The sequence below is a fragment of the Papio anubis genome, chromosome 4, assembly GCF_008728515.1.
Source record: "Papio anubis isolate 15944 chromosome 4, Panubis1.0, whole genome shotgun sequence".
Taxonomy (NCBI): Eukaryota; Metazoa; Chordata; class Mammalia; order Primates; family Cercopithecidae; genus Papio; species Papio anubis.
The window spans coordinates 38,659,448-38,677,950 of NC_044979.1; the positions used below are offsets into that span (position 1 = coordinate 38,659,448).

General features: G+C 33.0%; 1 non-coding gene across 1 annotated transcript; it reads left to right on the top strand.

Moving 5' to 3' along the window:
- Positions 1 to 16,964: 16,964 nt before the first annotated feature.
- On the top strand, positions 16,965 to 17,128 carry LOC116274832. The gene has a single exon (XR_004183597.1). It is a non-coding gene; the product is annotated as a U1 spliceosomal RNA (small nuclear RNA).
- Positions 17,129 to 18,503: the final 1,375 nt, after the last annotated feature.

Consider the following 18,503-nt stretch of genomic DNA (forward strand, 5'->3'; position numbering starts at 1 on the left):
AGATTATCTTTATTTGCAGATGACATGATCCTATATCTAGAAAATCCCATTGTCTCAACCCAAAAGCTTCTTAAACTGATAAGCAACTTCAGCAAAGTCTCAGGATATAAAATCCATGTGCAAAAATTGCTAGCATTCCTATACACCAACAACAGGAAAGCAAAGAGCCAAATCATGAATGAACTCCCATTCACAATTGCTGCAAAGAAAATAAAATACCTAGGAATACAGCTAATAAGGGAAGTAAATGACCCCTTCAAGGAGAACTACAGACTACTGCTCAAAGAAATCAGAGAGGACACAAATGGAGAAAGACTTCATGCTCATGGATAAGAAGAATCAATATCATGAAAATGGCCATATTGCACAAAGTAATTTATAGATTCAATGTTATCCCCATTAAATTACCATTGACATTCTTCACAGAATTAGAAAAAACATTTTAAATTTCATATAGAACCATAAAAGGGCCTGACTAGCCAAGTCAATCCTTAACAAAAAGAACAAAGGAGGTATCACATTACCCATCTTCAAACTATACAAGGCTTCAGTAACCAAAACATCATGGTACCCGTACAAAAACAGACACATCAGCCAATGGAACAGAATAGAGAACTCAGAAAGAAGACTGCCCACCTAAACCAACTGATTTTCAACAATTGGTTGACAAAACAAGCAATGGGGAAAAGGATCCCCGTTTTAATAAATGGTGCTGGGAAGGCTGGCTAGCTATATGCAGAAAATTGAAATTGGCTGGACCCCTTCCTTAAGTCATATACAAAAATTAACTCAAGATGGATTAAACAGCTCAAAGTAAAACCCCAAACTATAAAGACACTAGAGGAAGATCTAAGCAATATCATTCAAGACATAGGCACAGGCAAAGATTTCATAACAAACATGCCAAAAGCAATAGCAGCAAAAGCCAAAATTGACAAATGGGATCTAATTAAACTAAAGAGCTTCTGCACAGCCAAAGAAACTATCATCAGAGTGAACTGAAAACCTGCAGAATGGAAGACAATTTTTGCAATCTATCTGTCTGACAGAGGTCTAATATCTAGAGTCTACAAGGAACTTAAACAAATTTGCAAGAAAAAAACCAAAACATTAAAAAGTGGGCAAAGGACATGAACAGACACCTCTCAAAAGAAGACACACATGAGGCCAAAAAAATATGAAAAAAACGCAACACTGATCATTACAGAAATGCAAATCAAAACCATAATGAGATACCATTTCACACCAGTCAAAATGGCTGTCATTAAAAAGTCAAAAAACAACAGATGCTGGTGAGGTTGTGGAGAAAAAAAGAATGCTTTTACACTGTTGGTGGGAGGGTAAATTAGTTCAACCATTGTGGAAAACAGTGTGGTGATTTCTCAAAGATCTAGAGGTGGAAATACCATTTAACCCAGCAATACTCTACTGGGTATATACCCAAAGGAATATATGTTATTCGATTATAAAGATACCTGCATGTGTCTGTCCATTGCAGCACTGTTCACAATAGCAAAAACATGGAAGTAACCTAAATGTCCATCAATGATAGACTGGATAAATAAAATGTTCTACATATACACCATGTAATACTAAGCAGCCATAAAAAGGAACGAGATCATGTCCTTTGCAGAGACATGGATAAAGCCAGAAACCAGTATACTTAGCAAACTAATGCAGGAAAAGAAAACCAAACAACACATGGTCTCACTTATAAATGGGAGCTGTATGATGAGAACACACTGGACACATGGGGGTGGGGAAAACACACATTGGGCACCAGTGGGAAGGGTGGGGGAAGGGAGAGCATCAGGAAAAATAGCTAATGGATACTGGGCTTAATACATAGTTGATGGGATGATCTGTGTAGCAAACCACCATGGCACACGTTTACCTATGTAAGTACCCTGCACATGTACCTCTGAACTAAAATTAAAAGTTGAAGGAAAAAAATACATAAAGAATAGAAAAATCTTTGCAGGAAAATTTCAAATAAATTATGTCCATACTATGCCCTTTAGTAGTTGGAGCAGAGCTCCCTATTCCTTAAGTGTAGGCTATCCATAGTGACTTTCTTCCAAGAATTATAGTACAAAAAGGGGTAAATCAGTAACTTCGTGGAGAAACCCAGCAAACACTACCTCAGCAAAGTTATCAACATCAACATTAATAGTGATAATTAATGTTGATAGTGTATGTTCTTAATATGATGCATGAAAATGACACTTTTTCTCTGTAACTTTCTTGCAAAAACATAACCCTAGCATAATCATGAGAAACACATTGCACAATTCCCAATAAAAAATATATGAAATATTTGACTAGCATTTTTCAAAGCTGTCAAGGTTATTAAAAGCAAAGAAAACCTGAGAAATTGTTATAGCCAAGAGGAGCCTAAGGGGCCATGGCACTTAAATGTAATGTGGTAACCGAGATGGGACCCTGGAACAGAAGAACATTAGCTAAAAGCTAAAGACACCTGAATAAAGTACAGGGTTGAGTTAATAATACTGTATTAATATTCATTTATTAAACATAACAAATGTATTATAGTAATGTAGGATATTAATAGTAGGGGACACTGAATGTGAGGTGTATGGGAAATCTCTGCACTATTTTCACAATATTTCTGTAAATCTAAAATTGCTCTAAGCAATAAAATCTATTTAAAGGAAATTAATGATGAGTAGAGCTAGGTGGTGGATTCGGGGAAATGCATCTCCATTATTGCTTTGATAAGACAATTTAAACTTAATATAAAAATAATGGTGTTTAAAAAGTGAAAACATTTCAAAAATTGTAGATAATTTAATGACATTGGGTGCATCTGTTCTCCTGAGTCTGTTTTACATTACTGTAATTTATTTTTTGTTGTAGTATATAAAACATTTAAGTATGTTTTATATTGCTGTATTTTATCAATAAAATGAGAAATCATTTTTGGAAAAAGGCATGATGTACTGACACAAGTGCATTATTTCTTTCTCTCATTTGTGCAATATTGACTGAACATTTTCTTTTATATCTTTAGCTCTAGATGTTGAGAATTTAAATTACAAGAAAACAAAAAAAGTCCAAAAGATAATGAAAAGAAAATTATTGCCCTTTCGTGACAAACCTACCAGACTTCTTCTCATTATACATCCATCTAACCCTTTTTAAACTTAGTCATAACCTTACTTATAATTTTATTATCTAAAATTATAAAAATTAGATTTAGCAAGAGTTTTTTTATAATACAACAGTGTACCTAATATATGCATACACATATACACACATACAAACTAGGATTTCTGAAGGTTCAGATATCCCAGCCTTTGTATGTAACTACATTGACATACTGTCTTCAAATTGTCTATTCTTCCAAAGCAATCTATCTGCTTAAACTCTAAATCAACTTTAGTATTACTAGTAATAACTTTAAGTCTTCATGTTATCAGGTATTTTCAAATATTGACATTATTTTTGTCTAATCATTAAGCTGACATGTAGAAGTGCTGGGCCTTTTGTAAGTGAGAATATTTCTAATGGCATATAATTCATACTTAAAGCAATGCTGTTTTAAGTAAGATAGTGTATTATATAATGTAAGTTGATTAAAAAGATAAGGTTTCTGTAAAAGGTTATCTTGTCTTAGGTATTTTTCAGCTCATAAATCAGCCTGTTTGTGATCAAAGTTGTTTCTACTTATAGAAAAAAATGGGCTCAAGTTTCATAAATCTTGCACTGGGGTGTGGTGCATAAAAATAGAGAAAATAAATATGTGCATCAGCAGGGGAAGTCCTATACACAGATATCTAGCCAAGAAATAAGAAATTTTGTTAAAAATTCTCTTTTTGTCATGCTTCACTTCGACATAATTGCACAGAACTTATAATTTTCTCTCTCACACACATAAGCACACACATACACAAGCTGTTATGGACTGAATGTTTATGATCTTGCTCCCCCGAATTCTTATGTTAAAGTCCTCACACCCATATGTGATGATATATGCAGGTAGAACCTTTGGGAGATAAGTAGGTTTAAATGAGGTCATGAGAATGGGGCCCTTATGATGGGATTAGTGCCCTCATAAGAAGAGGAAGAGAGATGAGAGCACTCTCTCTCTTTCTGCCAAGTATGTACACAGTGAGAAGGGTTGCCTTCAAGCCTAAAGAGCGCTCAGAATGAAAACCACCTTCCTGGTACCTTGATTTTGGACTTCCCAGCCCCCTTAACTGTAAGAAGTAATTTTCTATGTTTTAAGCTACCCAGTTTATGGTACTTTGTTATAATAGCCTGAGTTGACATACCCCTCATCAAAGTTTAACATTTTCTTGTAGTACAGAAACATACAGTATTAATTAATCTTGTGGGCTAAAATAGTATCTCACCATTCAACTAAGATACCTATACATAAATGCAAAATGATACAATTCCACCATTGTAAAAATCAGGAAAGTATAACGTCGCAATCTTGTAGTACGCTCCCATGCCCAAGGCCTGAGCAATGTTATTGTGAAGAACTTACCAAGCTTCCCTTCATTACGCAGTATATTGTCCTTTAATTTCCCTCAATTTCTTCCTTTCCTACTTCCTCTCTTTCTCCCTCTCTTTCTCTGTCTCTTTCAGTCTGGTTATACAGAGTTACCTGGGAAATAGTAGGAAGGTGCTTTCAATTTTTCTCATAGCCTATCCAACGAGTCAAAGAATCAGTCTTTGATGACATGAAAGCTAAGCAGCCAAACATATTTTGGCTGTTCGCTGATTTTTTTTCTTCCAGGCAAGCTATTGACCTTTCAGTGCTTACAATTTTTCACATGCATTCAAAGGTGGTGATTCTCAGGAGAAAAAAGGAAAAGTTACAGAGTGCAAGTGAAATGTGTGAGTGTGTGAGTGTGTTGTGGGGGCTGCTGACAACGGCATTTATAATACTACAATGTACAGTTCCCAGAAATAAAGCACTAGAGCGAAGTAGCAAAGAGTGGAGGAAAAGGAGTTTCTGCTTGTTTTGAAAAATCTTTCCTCATGTCAGAGCTACAGGTAATCTAATAGCAGGTTCACGAGGAATGTTGCCACATTAGAAGAAAGATGTTCAAAGTAAAAATTTGAAGGAATTTATGGATTGCACTTGGAGCTCTAGTTGATAAATGGTCCTTTAAATGTAAATCGAAAAGGAAATGTGCAAAAGGACAGACAGCAAAGTAATGATAGTAAAATAGTTGTTTATTATTATTATCATTATCATTATTACAACAACAGCAGCAGCAACCACTAAAATTAACTACATATTGCTCAATTCCAGTTACTGTTTTCAGGACTTTGCACATATTATATTATTGAATTCTCAAAAAAACTATGAAGCATTTGCTATTACTAACCTAATTTTATAGATTAGGAAACAGAGATGTAGGATGTTAAATTAATTTTTCAAGGTCACACAGCTAGTAAACAGTAGCATTTGAAATGTTCACACACTATATAAGGCTCAAAATTTGTTGCAGAGACTTTGAACTGCAGCCTCTTCCCAGATTATTAATAGTATGATTTTCACTGAAAAAAACACAGTAAAATTTAAGTAACATTTTTATTAGGAGTTATACAACATTGCTGTGTTTGATTTAAATATAGGCTATATTCTAAACTTCGGTATTACAGTAATCCTCTATTATTTTCTAAAGATAAGCTCTTCTATTCCCTCTCACAATCTTTTATTTTAAAAGGTTCTAAAAACCACCTAAATCTTTACAGTCCTAGATCTTGATTTATTTTATTTTTAAGTATGGAACTGTTAATGAGCTTTCTATCCTCTGAGATTTATCTCACTTGAAATCTAAGAATGCCATAGCCTTTCTGGAAGTGTTTCTAATAGATTAGCAATTACAACTAATTTAATTAAATGAACTCGTTTTTATTTTTAATGAAGTTGTTACTGTAGTAGTAATTTTCTGAGTATTGTACTTCAAGTATCTAAATATAGTTCTTCCATTTGCCTAAATAATACCTTGTGTAAATTAAAACAATGCCTCTTTATTTCAATGCTTAATCTCTCGTTCACAAAGATGCCAATAAACAGTTCTTTGGGTTTCCAACATTCAGAAACTGCCACAGTGTTTTCAGAGAAAAACAATCATTACATAGTTGTATTATTTTAAGTAAAAATAGAATAGTTAAAGAGGGATGTGGTAGATCACCATGATTGCTACTTTATTTTCCAATATTGAAATATTGGCTGCAGTGATAACTCTAGCAACATAAAGAAGCGTTGGAAAGCAGTCAGGATATTAATTCACATGTTCTCTATATAAATGTTATAAAAAACTGAAGGAAAGGAGAAAAGCATGCCTTAAATTAAAAAATAATTGGAAATAGAAAGGGGGAAGGGAAAATGTAGGGGTGTAAAGTAAAAAGTGAAAGAAAAATGTATTTGTAACTTGAAAATGTTAAGCTAATACTAATTCAACTTACATGCTTTATCTGGGAAGAGGTGATTTCTCTTAAGGAGAAGAAATTGAGCAAATCTGGGTTAAAATGGAGGGTGAGACTTTTAGGATATATATATATATGACATTTTTGTGTGTGTGTGTGTGTGTATATATATATAGCCATATCACTAAAACATATCATATGGAACACTAACAAACTTAGTAATGCATGCTAATACATAGGAAAAGACTCAGTATGAAGAGAATCCAGAAGACAGAGTTTGAAATAAAAAAAAGCGGGTTAAAGAACAGAGTAACATGCTCATCCTAGACCAAAGAAAAGTTTTATAATGGGTCTAGGCATTTTCAAGGGATACAAGATGAACTGGTGATTCAAATGATGGAAACGGGGTCAATTTCCTCTGTTAAATGAAGTGACAATGGACAGTGATTAAAGTATTAACTTTTGCAGAGACACTGGAAGCTGAGAAATGGTGTTGAAGGTGGGACTGGGGATAGAGAACTGATTTAATTTAGTTTCCTCAGCTTCATATTTTTTAGGGGATGAAGAGAGAGGGGTTATCTTTCAAGAAAAGGCACTGATACCTAAAAAAAAGTTTCATGGTCCTTTAAATCTTTTAAAGGAAATATATTTTCTAGCACTTTTTGGACAAAGGAAAACAGTTTAGTGAACTGTACATTGTTTGGAAAATTCATATGTTGTATTCAGTGTTTTTGATGATATAAGATTGGTTCATAGCAAAAATATGCAATTTTACATTCTCTGAATATTTTCCTAGACTACAAATACCAAAATACTATATTGAAATATTACCAATATTTCATTTAACTTCAAATATGAAGACGGCTCTTGTAAAAAAAGAAAATATTTGTAATTAAATCTTGAAACAAAAAACAAAAACCTTCATGAAATAGAAAAGTAAAGCTCTCCAAACAAAAATACTCAAAAACTAAGAGAGAGAGAAAAGAGAAAGAAAATACAGATAACTTTCAAGGATTAGAATATCTAATAGATACATGGGAATCATAGTCTACCACTCGTTAGGAAAATAAATATATTTTGATTTGCCTGAAAGTACACAAATTCTGAGTAGATGAATATCTAAGACTATATTTCAGAAAGAAAATTTAAAAAACCCACAGAAGACAGTACAGTAGACTGTCTGGATTCATGGATTCCAAGTACTCAGATTCAACCAAGGTGGACTGAAAATATTTTTTAAAACCCACACAATAAAAATTTAAAAAATGTTTTTAAAAAAACACAATAAAAAATATTTGTTCATAAATAACTTTATGAACAATGCGAAATAAACAAATATGAAACAAACTTTCAAGTAACAAATTATACTTGTTACTTTCAAGTAATTATATAACAATAAAAATATAGTACAACAGCTATTTCAAAACTATTTACATTGTAGTAGGTTTTATAAGTAATCTAGAGATTATTGAAAATATGTGGAAATTGTGCATAGGTTATATGTAAATAATGAACTATTTTAAATAAATTATTTCCCAATTCACTGATTTGGGAATCAATGGGGGTCCTCGAGCCTATTTTGCATGAATTCCTAGAGGCAATTGTAATCAGTTACAAGGAGAACAGGTACACAAGTAAATAAGTAAGGTATTTTGATAAGTCATATAACAATATGGATATTATGGTTATGTTTGAAAGCTAATTAGCATATTTCAATTTGATATTTAAAAGGAACTTTAAAATGTTAGATGTTGATAATATAGAAATTAGCAAAGAGAAAGCTGACACTTTTAAAGAAATATTCTAGTTTACTAAAAATATATATATGTAGTTCTTTTTTATTGAAATTAATGGAAAAAATCCTAAAAGTATATATAGAACCATAAAAGTATATGAATTCTCTCTTTCAAACTCATAAAGTAAGAAAAACGAAAATGAAAGAAATTCAATCAGTGTAAGAGAAGTCAAAGAAGGAAAATGAAGGAAGCATTAATGTAAAACATCAAACACAGAATGTCACATTTAAAGTAAATTCATGTAAATCAATAATTTAAATAAATAGAAATACATTAAATACTCCTTTGAAAAGCAGAGATTCCTTTGAAACCTAATAAGTAATTCCAAATAAATCAGCAATCATGTAAAATATAAACATATGTGTACTCTTTAATATGCAGAGCCTCATTTGAATTGAAACAAACCAACATGACACATGTATAATATGTAAAAAACCTGTACGTTGTGTCCATGTACCCTAGAACTTAAAGTGTAATAATAATAAAAAAAAGAAAGAGCAGATATATATTTAAGTAAATACAGAAAAATTAAATGGGAAGTCAGAATTTAGAGACACTATATATAACCAACTTTTTCAAAGGAGTTTCTCTATAACATAGAGGAAAGACAGTAACTGGTTGAAAAAAAGTAGGAATAAAAACAGTTTTTTTTTTTTTTTTTTTTTTTAAGGAGAAACAACAGCATTCTGTGCACATGGATATGATCCAGTGAAAAGTGGATCATGAAAATACAGGTGCTTGGAGAACAAAACATGGAGATCCACTACAGCAATATTTAACATAGACAACAAGATCTGCCTACAGTTTCTGAATCAAAATATGGTGTTTTGATATAATAATTAAATCAAGAAAACAACCCTTAGAAGAGTTATGGGAATAAGGAGGCATGGGTTAACACATAAATGTTCTAATTCATGATGGTGAATCAACAATACTCTAAAAAGTTAATTAATTAGTAAATAGACTCAAAACACTTAAAGATAGATGTAATAGTAAATATCAGAAGAGCGAAAACAAACGTTTACCACTAATTACCTTTGCGAGTGAGAAGACGAAGACTTTTACTTTAAATTTATTTTCTTCTGGGCTATTTGAAAATTATTACAATGTGGATGTATTTTTTGAAAGAACACTTTCATGTAACAAATATGAAATAAGCTTTATGAACAAACAATGTGAAGTAAGCAAATCTGAAACAAACTTTCAAGTAACAAATTATGCTACATCTTCCAATGGAACATAAAGATGCAATTATATAGAACAAAAATAATCTACACAGTTAACAATGAAAGATGTTCCAATATATTATTATGTGAAAAAATACAGTTATGAAAAATATTATTAAATTCTGAATGTATACATTTGGGTATACTTGGGGAGGAGAAAAGAAAATCTTCTTGTTAGCTGAATATTTTAAAAACCACGAACATACATTACTCATATAATTATCATATTCTTAACTAATGAATTTTAATAACTAATAAGAATTCTAGATGTCACAGGTTTCTGAGAAGTGTTAGATCATAGTATAGCGATATATACCAATTGGGAGGATAAAAAGCTTTCTGTTTTAATGCTGGAAGAAAGTCATGGAGCGTCCATTAACATATCAATTTGATTACTTTTATTGCCATTAATTACTGACCATTGATGCACTACCTATCTTTTATTTAGAATTTCTAAAGAGATGAGGACAATAGGTCAGATTTTACCTTCCCACATTGACTCCCTTGTGCAGTATTTACTACAACCTTGAATCTCCACACACAAATTGTGAGAATAGCTTCAATCATTTAATCAGACCATTATATATACATAAATTCTATTTGTTGTCAAAATAAGGAAACTGTCCTACATTCTTATTTATCCTAGAATAAAAGATATTGACAATGGAGTACTATGTCCATTTTTGTATGCTTTTAGAAACATTAATTTATTTGGGTATATAAAATAAATAATTAAGATCTATTTGTTTAGTTGTATTAACATACCTGCAGAGTCGGGAAGAAGGGAAGATTTAGGTGTTATAGCCCAAATCAGATCTTTTTTGTACCTTAAATTCAAATGTCCCTGGGAAATACCTAATTGCTTGTCTAATCATAAAGAAGAAAAGCTATATGTTTGAGAGTAATCGAAGGCTTCCAATTTAAAATGACAGAATTGCCTCCTACAGGAATGAGAACCAACACAGAGGAAAAAACTTGATATATCAGTCAACACATTGTGGACAAATATCGTATTTCATTAAATCTTTCTCTGGTTTGTTATGATACTTTTAAGTCTTTTCCTTTTTGATTCTTTTTTTTTTTTTTTTTTTTTGAGACGGAGTCTGGCTCTGTAGCCCAGGCTGGAGTGCAGAAAGTGGCCGGATCTCACGCCTCTACTCGTGTAAGCCTCCTGGAGCCTTACGTATTCTCTGGCTTCAGTTTTCCGAGTAGGCTGGGATTATGGCGCTACATTTTGCCAGTTATTTTGTATTTTAGATGGGGTTTCTAATTAGCTAGGATGGTCTCGGACTTGATCTGTGGATCCGCCGATCTGCCTTCCTAGTGTTGATTGTGGTTTGAGCTTAACAAGGCCGCCTCTTTGATTCTTTTGGACTTGTTTTTATGTTTCATATATTGTCAAATGGTCTTCTTGTTTAACACGTACTGATTCTAACAAATAGAATTAGCTAATGTTATAAAATCTGTTGTTCATAATGACATAAACATAAATTACAGTATTTCACAGCACAAATAATTGGCATTTATCTGTTTTTTTCCGAGTGTAAGTTTTGTATAACAAGCAATTCAGCATTATATTGGGGGCCTACTGTGTGCCAGGAACTATCCTAGAGAATTGGAATATGTCAGTGAACAAAATAGAAAAAGATTCTCTCCCCCACAAAACAAATTCTGAAAATATTATGCACTGTGTTAGAAACTGAATTGAAAGGAGAAACATGTACTTGCTCTCTTTCACTTCAATGTTTTTAATATTCTTAGAAAACTTATGGATATTATGAATTCATAGATAAAAATGCAAATCCAGATGGAAACTGTGACCTGCATACTGGGATTGCAGAGTACCAGGCTGTATTGGGAATTAGAAGCCTGGCAGATGATGGATGGTGACAGCATTGTTTCACTTAATGAAGTGGCTATTGAAGCTTAAAAGGGGAAAGATGACAAAAGGAAACTGAGCACTTTTGTCTGTGGAAGAAGAAAAAGCTTTATATTATACCAAGGAGAACTGAACTCACTACTTCTTTTTGAACTTCATTAGTCTTTTCTGTGAAAATCTATCTCATTGTCAAGCAGCTTGATGGCCACTTTGGGAAAATGCTTTACTTCTTCATAATGGAACCAATGCCTTCATTATCCTGAGGCTCCAATGATATTCCACCTTCACAGAACTAATAAGAGCAGCAATGCTCTGGAGAAGTCACTGTGAAGATGCCAAATGGTACCGTTGAGACAAAATGTTGCCTCCTGGGGCGATTTTTCTTTTAATTTGTTACTGAGAACAGCAACACATAGAAGAGCCAAATGATGTTGCTGAGAATTTTTATGCAGATACATTTATATTTGAGTACAAGAAAGAGAAGCTTTTGAAGTTCTAGTGAATCTTTTCTGTAGCCTGATCTTAAAGTTTAATAGTGCAAACTTTCACTGAAGTCAAAAGGCAAAACAAAATGTCACAACAAAAATATATATCTATGAAAATCCACACTTCTAAAAGCAGTCATTTTCCAGTGCCAATCCCCAAAGCTTTCCACAGTCCTTATTTATATCTATTTTTATACAAAGAAAGCAGAAGAAAAAACACATGCAAATTACCTAAGATTCCTTCCTTTGGAAAATATTCAAAATCCAGCACTATTTCATTCTTTGAATATTACAATATAGACTTTTATTAGCAGAAAAATCATTTTTCATATAAGAATATCTAAGTAATTAGAAAATATTTTTAAATTGAATAACTCATTATTAATCATTGTTTTTCTTTTAAAAACCATTGGGCAGACAGCTTTTGTTATTAATGTGTAGTCAATTAAATCTTTTTGGTGCTGTAACATAGCCCAGCTGTATCACACTTTGCTTTCACAATGCCTTGATGTTTTGTCTTTGATATGACTGTTTTTTCTTTTAAATCACAGGTACTTATTTTCAGTCTTGTTTTCCTCCATCGGTTCCTGCATCTGTGCAGTGGGTGGAACTGGCTGTATATCAGCTCCAACCCTTTAATGATAGGGATCACAGACTAAAAAAATAGCCTAGAATGCCAATGGCTGTGTGGAGGAGGCAGAAAATGAGGACAATGTCTGCTGCTGGCCTAATACTTTGCCTTAAAAATGTAGTGTGGTGTTCTTGGGGGTTATTATTCTTCTATGGTTCAGAAGAGAATTTAGAAAATTGGAGTTAGCGGTTTTCTTTTATTATCTTTAATTAAGCTTGTACATAGAATAGGCCAAAATGGAAACACTGCTCATATCTGACTGTGAATGTGAACATCCAGAATAAACAAATAGAATATTACAAATGAGAAAATAAAAAGGGCTTTTTAAAAGTGTTAGCCATATTTTTCTTTTCAAATGTTCTTTGAGATATAACTGGCAGCCAGACTAATCCAGGATCCAGTTTTTTGGCTAATCACACAAGGAGAACATAAATTATTAATTGCAGAATTTCAATTACAAATTTATTTGAATCCAATGTTTCTTCTGCTTTTATGGTTTATTAAATCAGCATAAACTACAACTTAACCACACTATTAAACACATAGATTCAGGTACTTGAAATTAAACAGATCCAAGGTGAGAATTAGACAGAAGTAACTTATAAAGTTTTCCTCTTCCATACCATTTTTTACTTAAAATGTTATTATTAACAATTTTTCTAAGTAGAGGTTTCCACTTTCAGCACTGACGTGTAAAAATCCTGGAAGTTGTTACTCGTGTCCTTACGACAAGAAAATACTGAACAAATGCAAAATCAATGACTCTTGTTAGATGTGCCAGAGAAAGGAGTTTCCATAGGCTAATGTTGAATGTTACAGCTGAGACCTATTTACTGAGAACAAAAGCCACTGGAACCATAGAGTAGTAAGCACACTTAAATGGTAATTTGATAAATTGTTTGAAGCTGAATTGCTGGCCTGAGATTGAGAATTTCTTTAAAAGGCATGTAGACGTAAGAGTGCCCCAATAATTTCCTGGGTTTTGCCTCCAAGAATCCAACCACATTCTTGTGATAAAAATCCAAGAAATACCACTTTGTGGCTTGGGCAGGGGCAGGAGTAATCATTGTGGAAATGTCTTGGTCATTCTCCATAACAAAGGACTATTTTCCAGGGGGAAAGACTTTAACAAAGCTTTGTTCCAAAGCAGTGGGGGACTGGCATTCCTCTCACTCTTGCCCATTCCAGTTTTCCTGTTCTTTCTGAGGAAGTAGGGAACTATATAAGAATTAACACATGTAAATGTCATAGAAGAGAAACGAGTCAATAAAAAACTGAGAAATCTTCAACATCAATATCAACTGACAGAGCTGCACCAAGACTACTTAGCTACTCCCTCCTAAGTGTCATAACTGCTTCACCCCACCCAGCAAGTGCCTTCACATTTCCTGTATTATTCAGGGTTCTGCAGAGGTAAAGAGCCAATAAGATATATGTGTATATAAAATGGAGTTGATTAGGGAGAATGGCTGACATGATAAAAGGCATATCTCCATAATGGGCTGTCTGAAAGCTTGGGAAAGAAAGAAGCCAGTGGCATGGCTCAGTCCAAGTCTGAAAGCCTCAAAACCAGGGAAACTGACAGCGTAACCCACAGTCTGAGGCCAAGTGCCCAAGAGCCTTTGGGAGGCTACTGGTGCAAGTCACAGAGTTCAAAGGCCAAAGAACCTGAAGTCTGATGTTCAAGGACAGGAGGAGAGGAGTCAAGCATCTGGCACAGGAAGAGAAAGAAAGTGAGAGAATCAGCAAGCTGCTTATTCCCACTTCTGCCTGCTTTGTTCTATCTGTGTGCGCAACTGATTGCATTGTGCCCACCCGTACTGATGATGAGACTTTCTGTCCCATTTTATTGACTTATATGTCCATCTCCTCTGGCAACCCACCCATACAGACACACCCGGAAAAATACTTTAGCAGCCATCTAGGCATCTCCCAATTCAGTCAAATTGACACCTAATATTTACCATCACATTCTGCTCCCAGCCTCTCTTCCCAGTTAGGGGGAGATCTTTCCACACTGAAACTAGCCTGTGAAGTCTGCAAGTGGTGACTACTCCATCAAATGCACATACATCAATATAAGACAACAAGAAATATGAAAAACCAAGAAGACATAATACCACCACAAGAATGTAGAGGCTGACCCCAAACAAATGAAAGCCTACAAACTTCCTGACAAAGAATACAAAATAATTATTTTAAGGAAGATCAGCAAACTCCAGGAAAATACAGAGAAACGACTTATTGAAATCAGAAAAGCGATAAGTGATTTGAAATGAAAAATTTAGCAGTTAAAATTATTTATTTAAATTATATAATTATAATAATAAATAATTATTAAATGATTAATATTTTAAATTAATTGAGTCTATGAATATCTTTATCATTAAATAATTTTTGCATTATTAAAAAAATCAAGTAGAAAATTCTAGAGCCTAAAAATATAATGAATGAGAAAAAAAGTTAATACAGAAAGTTAACAGCAAATCCAGTAGAAGAATCTGTGAACTTGAAGTAATGTAAATATACTGAGAAAGCAGAAAAAAGAAAATAAAATAAATAAGAAGAATGCTTATGCGATTTATGGAATAGCATCAAAAAAAGAAAACCCAAATCATAGAAACTTTATGATGAGAAATGGGGGGAAAAGTGGCAGAAATTTTATTGAAATAAATAATAGCAGAAAACTTTGCAAATCTGGGGAAAGATATAAATATCCAGATACAAAAGGTTAAATGTCCCAATCAGATTCAATCCAAACAGTCTACATCAAGACATTGTAATCAAACTGTCAAAAATCAAAGACAGGATACTGAGAGCAGCAAAGGACGCAAATCACATATCAGGGAGTTTCAGTAGTTTTAGCAGGGGACTTTTTAGCAGATATAGATTAGGTGAAAGTGGAATAATAATTCCACTTTCTAAATGGATATTTTGAAATATTCAAATATTCAAGCATATTCAAAATGCTGAAGGAAAACAATTGTGAACCAAGAATACCATACCTGGCAAAGCTCTTCTTTGGAAATAAAGAGGAGATAGATTTCCCAAGCAAACAAAAGCTGAGGGAGTTCATCATCACCAGATCTGTCTTACAAAAAATGTTAAAGGTAGTACTTAAGATGAGATTAAAAGATGCTAATTAGTAACAAAAAAAATGAAAGTATAAAACTCACAGGTAAAAATAATTTCACAACCATATTAAGAATACTCTGATACTATCATGATGGTGTGTAAATTACTTCTGTCTTTAGTATGAAGGTTAAAAGACAAAACTACTAAATAATAGCTGCAATAATTTGTTAGGGGATAAACAATACAAAAATATTTAAATTTGGTATTAAAACTATAAAAATGTATGTGGGTGGAGTAAATATCTAGAGTTATCTTATGCAATCAAAATTAAGTTTGTTATCAGCTTAAAATAGCTTCTATATAATATATAAAATGTTTTACATTAAGCCTCATGGTAACCACAAATAAAAAAGCTATAGTAGATATACAAAAGGCAAAAAGTTGAAAATCTAAGGCATACGACTAGAAAATATTATCTAATCACAATGGAAAACAACAAGAAAAAAAAGAAGGACAAAGGATCTACAAAACAACCAGAATACAATGAGCAAAATGGCATTAGTGAGCCCTTACCTATCAATATAGTACCTAGAAGATAAACAGATTAAATTCTGCAACCAAGAAACACAGAGTAGCTAAATAGAGTTTCAAAAAAATCAATTATGTGAATAATTCCACTTTTTAAGGACACAAATACAGTAAAGTGAAAGAATGAAAAAATATATTCCATTCAAATGAAAGCCAAAAGACAGCAAGGGTAGCTATACTTTTATTTAAGTAAAAACCCGTATAACAAGACAAAAAGGATCATTATGTAATGATAAAGGGTTCAATTTATCAAGGAGATGTAGGAATTATAAACATATATGCACCACCAATCAAAACATCTAAACATATAAAGCAAATATTAATAAATCTGAAGAAAGAGATAGACTGCAATATAACAATAGTAGGGGACATCAATATCCCACTTTTAACAATGAACAGATAATCCAGACAGAAAATCAATAGCAAAACATTGAACTTGAACTATACTTAGACCAAATGGACCAAAGAAACATATACAAAGCAGTCCCTCCAACAGGGACAGAATACACATGTTGGTTTAGAATCATATCACATGTTAGGCACAGAACAAGTCTTAACAACTTTAAGAGAAGTGAAATAACATCAAGAATTTTTTTCTGACCGCAATGGTATGAATAAAACGGTATAAATGGAGAAATTCTGGAAAATTCACAATATGTGAAAATTAAACAACATGCTTCTGAACAACAAATGGGTCAAATAAAATTGAAAGAGAAATTATAAACATCTTGAGACAAACAAAAATAGAAAAACAACATACGAAAACTTAGGGGATGCAGCAAAAGTGGTTCTAAGAGTGAAGTTAGACCTACATGAAACATATAAACACCTGCATGAAAACAGAAGCAATATATCAAAGAAATAACCGAACACATACTTACCTGGCAGGGGAGATACCATGATCACGAAAGTGGTTTTCCCAGGGCGAAGCTTATCCATCGCAGTCCGGATATGCTGACCTCTGTGATTTCCCCAAATGTAGGAAACTGAACTGCATAATTTGCGGTAGTGGGGTACTGCGTTCACGCTTTCCCCTAAAAAAAATAAAAAGAAAGAAAAGAAATAACCACACATTACACCTCAAAGACCTAGAAAAAGAAGAATAAACTATGTATAAAGTTAGTAGAATGAAGGAAATAAGATCGGCATATAGATACATGAAATAGGGACTAGAAAAATCATAGAAAACATCAACACAAATAAGAGTTGGTTTTTGGGCGGGCGGATCACGAGGTCAGGAGATCGAGACCATCCTGGCCAACACGATGAAACCCTGTCTCCACTAAAAATACAAAATCAAAATTAGCCGGGCGTGGTGGCAGGCGCGTGTAGTAGAATGGCGTGAACCCGGGAGGCGGAGCTTGCAGTGAGCCGTGGAGATTGTGCCACCGCACTCCAGCCTGGGCGACAGAGCAAGGCTGCATCTCAAAAATAAATAAATAAATAAAAATAAACAAAATTGGTCAACCTTTAGCAAGACTAACTTAAAAAAATGAGAGAAGACTCAAATACACAAAATTATAAATGAAAAAGGAGACATTACAACTGATACCACAGAAATATAAATAATCATAAGCGGGTGCACTTGTACACTAACAAACTGAATAAATACCTAGACACATACAACCTATCAACACTGAATAATGAAGAAAGGGAAAATCAGAATAGATAAATAATAAGTAGGGAGATTTAATAAATAATTAGAAGTCTTCCATCAAAGACAAACTTAAGACCCTTATTCACCATGATCAAGCGGAATTTATCCCTGGGATGCAAAAATGATTCAACATAAGCAAATACATAAATGTGATATACCATACTAACAGAATGTAAAACAAACAAACAAAAAAGAACCCATATCTTTTGACATATACAAAAATCAACTCAAAATGGATTAAAGACTTAAATGAAAGGCCTAAAACTGTGTGATTACTAGAAAATAACAAAAGGAAAAAGCTCTATGACACTGGTCTAAGCATGATTTTTAGATATGACTCTAAATGTACAGGCATCCAAAGCAAAAATAGACAAATAGTATTACATCAACAACTTCTGCACAGTAAAGGAAACAATCAACAGAGTGAAGGGACAACCTACAAAATGAGATAATTTATTTGCAAACCATAGTCTGACAAGTGGTTAATATTCAAAATATATAAGTAACTTAATCAACTTACTAGTAAGAAAACAAATAATCCAATTTTTAAAAAGGACAAAGGACCTAAATAGACATTTCTTAAAAGAAGTTATACAAATGGACACCAGGTATATGAAAATTGTTTGACATCACTAAGTATTTGAGAAATGCAAATTAAAATCACAATGAGATATTACCTCACACCTGTTAGGGTGGCTATTATCAAAAAGACCAAAGGTAAGTATTAAAAAGGATATAGAGAAAAGAGAACCCAT